We start from the raw sequence: 6,140 nt of genomic DNA on the forward strand, positions 1-6,140 counted from the left end.
GAAAGACAGCAGAGAAGACAAGGGACATGAACAGCGAGTGTGGTGGCTATTAGAGAATTGCACAAGGTTAGAGAGACACACAAAGTGCTTGTAGAGGTAGCCCTTAGTGCTCTCCTACAGATGTGTGTACCTGGACAGTATAGGACTCCTCAGTCCTGCATCATGACTTGGGCATCTAAGGGCCTGATAATTGTCCCTCAGGGAGCCATAAGGAGATGAAACAATTCTTCCTCTCTTGTCCTGAAGACTGGGCCTCAGCAAAATCCTACTGTACATAATTTTTATTTCACCAGTCATTTTCATGATACTGGGTTGTCATCATTGACAGAGCAGAGCATAGCTACACTTGTCTTTTATCCAAAAACATCATTGATTACCAGGGCTGCAAACATGGCTTTGAAGGTAAGCCTGTACAGGTTTAAGCCAATTTCAGCTCTGTAAATACTCCTTCAAGGGTTCATGTAGAACCAGTTTTCTCATCTTGGTAGTAGTACCTTTAGGGTATGAATAAAGAGCAGGGATTCAGGGAACTAGTTAGACTAGGTTGTTAGATCCAAGGAATGTGATCAGCAGCATAAATAATAATGTGATAGAGCAAAGCACCTCTGGCAACATGATGATCAATAGTGCCAGAAGGTCTAGAACAAAACACCGATGGATACATCAGTAGACTGGTCAGGGTAACTTAAGTGGTTTAGTAGAATCACTGCTCCCCTTACTGTTTTGACTGTTAGCATTAGCCAGATGACAATATTAAGAACCTTACCAAGGAACTTGTGACCTCCTTTTGTACTGTGATCCCAGCATGGACCCTAATATATCAGACAGTTCCTGATCAAAGGCTCCTGTCTGATTAACTTGGAATTGTCCAGGAGAGGGTGTGTCTTTGGGATTGGCATTCTGCACCCATAGTCCTGCAGGCCAGAAGATTGCCAGAATCAGGCCAGAGCCTGGAGGCCATGATTCTAATGTGGACACAATCTTGGGGTGTCAGAGTATTTAGAAGATGAAGTCCCATGATCTTGAGAGATGCTGGCATTTGGGCTGATCTTTCCAATTACCTGAAATGTTTCAGGACTCTGCAGGCTCTGAAATGGCATCCCAGGTCCCTGAAAGACAGCAGAGGAGACAGGGACATGAGCAGTGGGTTGGCCGCTAAAGCCTTGCACAAGGGTAGAGTGTCATACAGAGGGCTGCCGAATGGAGCCCTCAAGGCTCCCATAGACATGAGCCCCTGGATAGCATAGGATTCCCCAGGAGGGGAAACAGGACTTAGGGAGAGCATGGCCTGTGAATGGGGCCTCAAGGAAGCCACAAGGACATGAGGCACCTCTTTCTCCCCTGCCCTTCAGGCTGGGCCTCAGCGTAATCCTATTGAGCATGATTTTTATGTCATCATCTCTCTTCATGACATAGGTTTGTCATCATAGACCCAGGTCTCCAGAGAACACAGTTACACATGCCTTTGGGATACAAACAAAATTGCTTACCAGGGCTGCCGGCACTGATGAGGGCATTGGCCATGAGAAGTTGAGGCCCATAGGACAGCTCAGCCAGGTGAAATCTGTTTGGAGGCATGTAGCAGAACATGCTATCATCTTCGTAAGGGCACCTTTTTGCAGAAGAAGAAAGGAGAGGATGTCAGGGCACTATTGAGATGAGCCTTTGATGACACAGCATAGTCTGTGCGGTGAGACCATGCTATGAACGCTCATCAGGCTCCTGTGGCCTCATGTAAGGGAGTTGAATCAAGTGGGTTCTCTAAGTCACAGGGGCTGGAAATGCCGTGGTGTCCCTGACCAGCATTTGAATATTTTTACAAACGGACGCCCTACAGCTGATAAAATCTTTCAGTAATGAGGCAGGATACAAGATCAAGGAAAAATCAGTAGTCCTCCGATACTCAGATGAGAAAACGGCAGAGATACAAGTCAGAGAAACATCACCCTTTAAAATAGCCATGTATAATAAAATGTAACTTGTTATAACAATGAGGAAACAAGGGAAGGTCCTCTTTGATAAGAACTTTCAAACTCTGAGGTAAGAAATTATAGAAGATATCGGGGAAAAAGGTGGGATCACACATGCTTGTTGACAGCTAGGGTTCACAAAGCCAAATGGCAACCTTACCAACGCAATCTACAGGTTCATTGCAATCTCCATCAAAAACCCATCATAATTTTTCACTGACTTGGAAAAAAATACTTAACTTCTTGTGGAAATAAAAGAACCATGAGAGCTAAAAGAATCCTGTATAATTTAGCAACCTCTGGAGGCATCCTCATCACTGACCCCAAGCCCCGCTATAGAGATAGAGTCCAAAAAATATCTTGGTACTGGTATGAAACCAACATCGGTCTGATGAACTCTAACTGAACACCCAGAAATTAATCCACACACATATGAACACCTGAGTTTTGACAAAGAACCCAAAACTCTGCAGTGGCCAAAAGAAAGCATCTTTAACAAATGGTGCTGGCAATACTGGATGTCAATGTGAAAAAGATTACAAATAGATCCATATCTGTGACCCTGCACAAAACTCAATTCCACGTGGATCAAAGACTTCACCATAAATCCAGTTAGTCTAATATTCACAGCAGAGAAAGTAGTAAGTATTCTTGAATGCACTGGCCCCAGAGATCACTTCCCAAATAAGATATCAATAGCACAGACCCTGAGCACGACAATTAATTAATGGGACCTCTTGAAACCCAGAAGCTCTTGAGGGTCAAAAGACACGGTCAACAAGACAAAAAGACAGGCTACAGAATGGGAAAATATCTTCACCAACCCCACGTCTGCCAGAGGGAAGAACACAGTATGTAAAGAACTCAAGAAACTAGACATCAAAATATGGGACAATACTTTTAAAAGAGGGCAAAAAAAGCTAAAAAGAGAAGAGGACTCAAAAATGGCTGAAAGATTTTAAAGAAATGCTCAACATGGTTAATCATGAGAGAAACTCAAATCCAAAAGACTCTGAGATACAAGCTTCCAACACTCAGTAGGGCTATGATCCAAAACACTAAGAGAGTCCATGTTGGAGAGGATGCAGAACGAAGGGAACAGTCCTCCACTCGTGCTGGGAATGCAAACTTGTACAACCACAGTGGAAATCAGGCAGTTTCTCAGAAAATAGGGAATGGAACTAACTCAAGACCCAACCATAGCTCTCTTGGGCAGACACAACAAACAGAACAACAGAGGCTATACACATGGCATGTGGGAGGGCCTGAGGGAGACTGTGGTTTATAGGCAATTTTGTGTTTACACACTTATTGAGCAAGCGTTAGTGAGCAAGCCTTATTGAATCATTTGACAAATAAGAGAAGAACATTGAGTGTATCAAGTTGATATTAAAAATAAATAAATACAAAGTAATTAAAGAAATCCTAATAAATAAATAGGCGGGGAAGTAAATTGAAGTGTAAGTTTCTCTCTGGCTGTGCCGTGAATCTGAAAGCTCTGAGCCTTCTGAGTCCACCTATGTGTATTCCTTGCAGTTCCTGATCAATGGCTCCCGTCCAATTCACTTGGAATTGTCCAGGACAGGGTGTGTCTTTGGGATTGTCATCCTGCACCCATAGGCCTGCAGGCCAGAAGATTGCCAGAATCAGGCCAGAGCCTGGAGGCCATGATTCTAATGTGGAAACATTCTTGGGGGGTCAGAGTACTTAGAAGATGAAGTCACATGACCTTGAGAGATGCTGGCATTTGGGCTGATCTTTCCAATTACCTGAAATGTTTCAGGATTCTGCGGGCTCTGAAACGGCATCCCAGGTCACTGAAAGACAGCAGAGGAGACAGGGACATGAGCAGTGTGTTGGCCGCTAAAGCCTTGCACAAGGGTAGAGTGTCATACAGAGGGCTGCTGAATGGAGCCCTCAAGGCTCCCATAGACATGAGCCCCTGGATAGCATAGGATTCCCCAGGAGGGGAAACAGGACTTAGGGAGAGCAGGGCCTGTGAATGGGGCCTCAAGGAAGCCACAAGGACATGAGGCACCTCTTTCTCCCCTGCCCTTCAGGCTGGGCCTCAGCGTAATCCTATTGAGCATGATTTTTATGTCATCATCTCTCTTCATGACATAGGTTTGTCATCATAGACCCAGGTCTCCAGAGAACACAGTTACACATGCCTTTGGGATACAAACAAAATTGCTTACCAGGGCTGCCGGCACTGATGAGGGCATTGGCCATGAGAAGTTGAGGCCCATAGGACAGCTCAGCCAGGTGAAATCTGTTTGGAGGCATGTAGCAGAACATGCTATCATCTTCGTAAGGGCACCTTTTTGCAGAAGAAGAAAGGAGAGGATGTCAGGGCACTATTGAGATGAGCCTTTGATGACACAGCATAGTCTGTGGGGTGAGACCATGCTATGAATGCTCATCAGGCTCCTGTGGCCTCATGCAAGGGAGTTGAATCAAGTGGGTTCTCTAAGTCACAGGGGCTGGAAATGCCGTGGTGTCCCTGACCAGCATTTGAATATTTTTACAAACGGACGCCCTACAGCTGATAAAATCTTTCAGTAATGAGGCAGGATACAAGATCAAGGAAAAATCAGTAGTCCTCCTATACTCAAATGAGAAAACGGCAGAGATACAAGTCAGAGAAACATCACCCTTTAAAATAGCCATGTATAATAAAACGTATCTTGTTATAACAATGAGGAAACAAGGGAAAGTCCTCTTTGATAAGAACTTTAAATCTCTGAGGTAAGAAATTATAGAAGATATCAGGGAAAAAGGTGGGATCACACATGCTTGTTGACAGCTAGGGTTCACAAAGCAAAATGGCAACCTTACCAAAGCAATCTACAGGTTCATTGCAATCCCCATCAAAAACCCATCATAATTTTTCACTGACATGGAAAAAAATACTCAACTTCTTGTGGAAATAAAAGAACCATGAGAGCTAAAAGAATCCTGTATAATTTAGCAACCTCTGGAGGCATCCTCATCAGTGACCCCAAGCCCCACTATAGAGATAGAGTCCAAAAAACATCTGGGTACTGGTATGAAACCAACATGGGTCTGATGAACTCTAACTGATCACCCTGAAATTAATCCACACACATATGAACACCTGAGTTTTGACAAAGAACCCAAAACTGTGCAGTGGCCAAAAGAAAGCATCTTTAACAAATGGTGCTGGCAATACTGGATGTCAATGTGAAAAAGATTACAAATAGATCCATATCTGTGACCATGCACAAAACTCAATTCCACGTGGATCAAAGACTTCACCATGAATCCAGTTAGTCTAACGTTCACAGCAGAGAAAGTAGTAAGTATTCTTGAATGCACTGGCCCCAGAGAGCACTTCCCAAATAAGATATCAACAGCACAGACCCTGAGCACGACAATTAATTAATGGGACCTCTTGAAACCCAGAAGCTCTTGAGGGTCAAAGGACACGGTCAACAAGACAAAAAGACAGGCTACAGAATGGGAAAATATCTTCACCAACCCCACGTCTGCCAGAGGGAAGAACACAGTATGTAAAGAACTCAAGAAACTAGACATCAAAATATGAGACAATACCTTTAAAAGATGGCAAAAAAAAGCTAAAAAGAGAAGAGGACTCAAAAACGGCTGAAAGATTTTAAAGAAATGCTCAACATGGTTAATCATGAGAGAAACTCAAATCCAAAAGACTCTGAGATACAAGCTTCCAACACTCAGTAGGGCTATGATCCAAAACACTAAGAGAGTCCATGTTGGAGAGGATGCAGAACAAAGGGAACAGTCCTCCACTCGTGCTGGGAATGCAAACTTGTACAACCACAGTGGAAATCAGGCAGTTTCTCAGAAAATAGGGAATGGAACTAACTCAAGACCCAACCATAGCTCTCTTGGGCAGACACAACAAACAGAACAACAGAGGCTATACACATGGCGTGTGGGAGGGCCTGAGGGAGACTGTGGATTATAGGCAATTTTGTGTTTACACACTTATTGAGGAAGCCTTATTGTGCAAGCCTTATAATTCATTTGACAAATAAGGGAAGGACCTTCAGTGTATCAAGATTATATGAAAAATAAATAAAAAAGTTTAAATTAATCCTAAATATATAAATAGGCAGGGACTTAAAATGAAGTGTATGTTTCTCTATCTCTGTTCCGTGAATATGAAAC

General features: G+C 43.4%; 3 non-coding genes across 3 annotated transcripts; all 3 read right to left on the reverse strand.

Annotated features, from left to right (window-relative positions):
* Positions 1-249: 249 nt before the first annotated feature.
* Positions 250-328, reverse strand: LOC118576891. Its single transcript, XR_004944088.1, has one exon. It is a non-coding gene; the product is annotated as a small nucleolar RNA SNORD115 (small nucleolar RNA).
* Positions 329-1,355: 1,027 nt separating this feature from the next.
* LOC118576869 lies at positions 1,356-1,434 on the reverse strand. Its single transcript, XR_004944067.1, has one exon. It is a non-coding gene; the product is annotated as a small nucleolar RNA SNORD115 (small nucleolar RNA).
* Positions 1,435-4,033: 2,599 nt separating this feature from the next.
* On the reverse strand, positions 4,034-4,112 carry LOC118576870. Its single transcript, XR_004944068.1, has one exon. It is a non-coding gene; the product is annotated as a small nucleolar RNA SNORD115 (small nucleolar RNA).
* Positions 4,113-6,140: the final 2,028 nt, after the last annotated feature.

Source organism: Onychomys torridus, chromosome 1 (genome assembly GCF_903995425.1).
Source record: "Onychomys torridus chromosome 1, mOncTor1.1, whole genome shotgun sequence".
Lineage (NCBI taxonomy): Eukaryota > Metazoa > Chordata > Mammalia > Rodentia > Cricetidae > Onychomys > Onychomys torridus.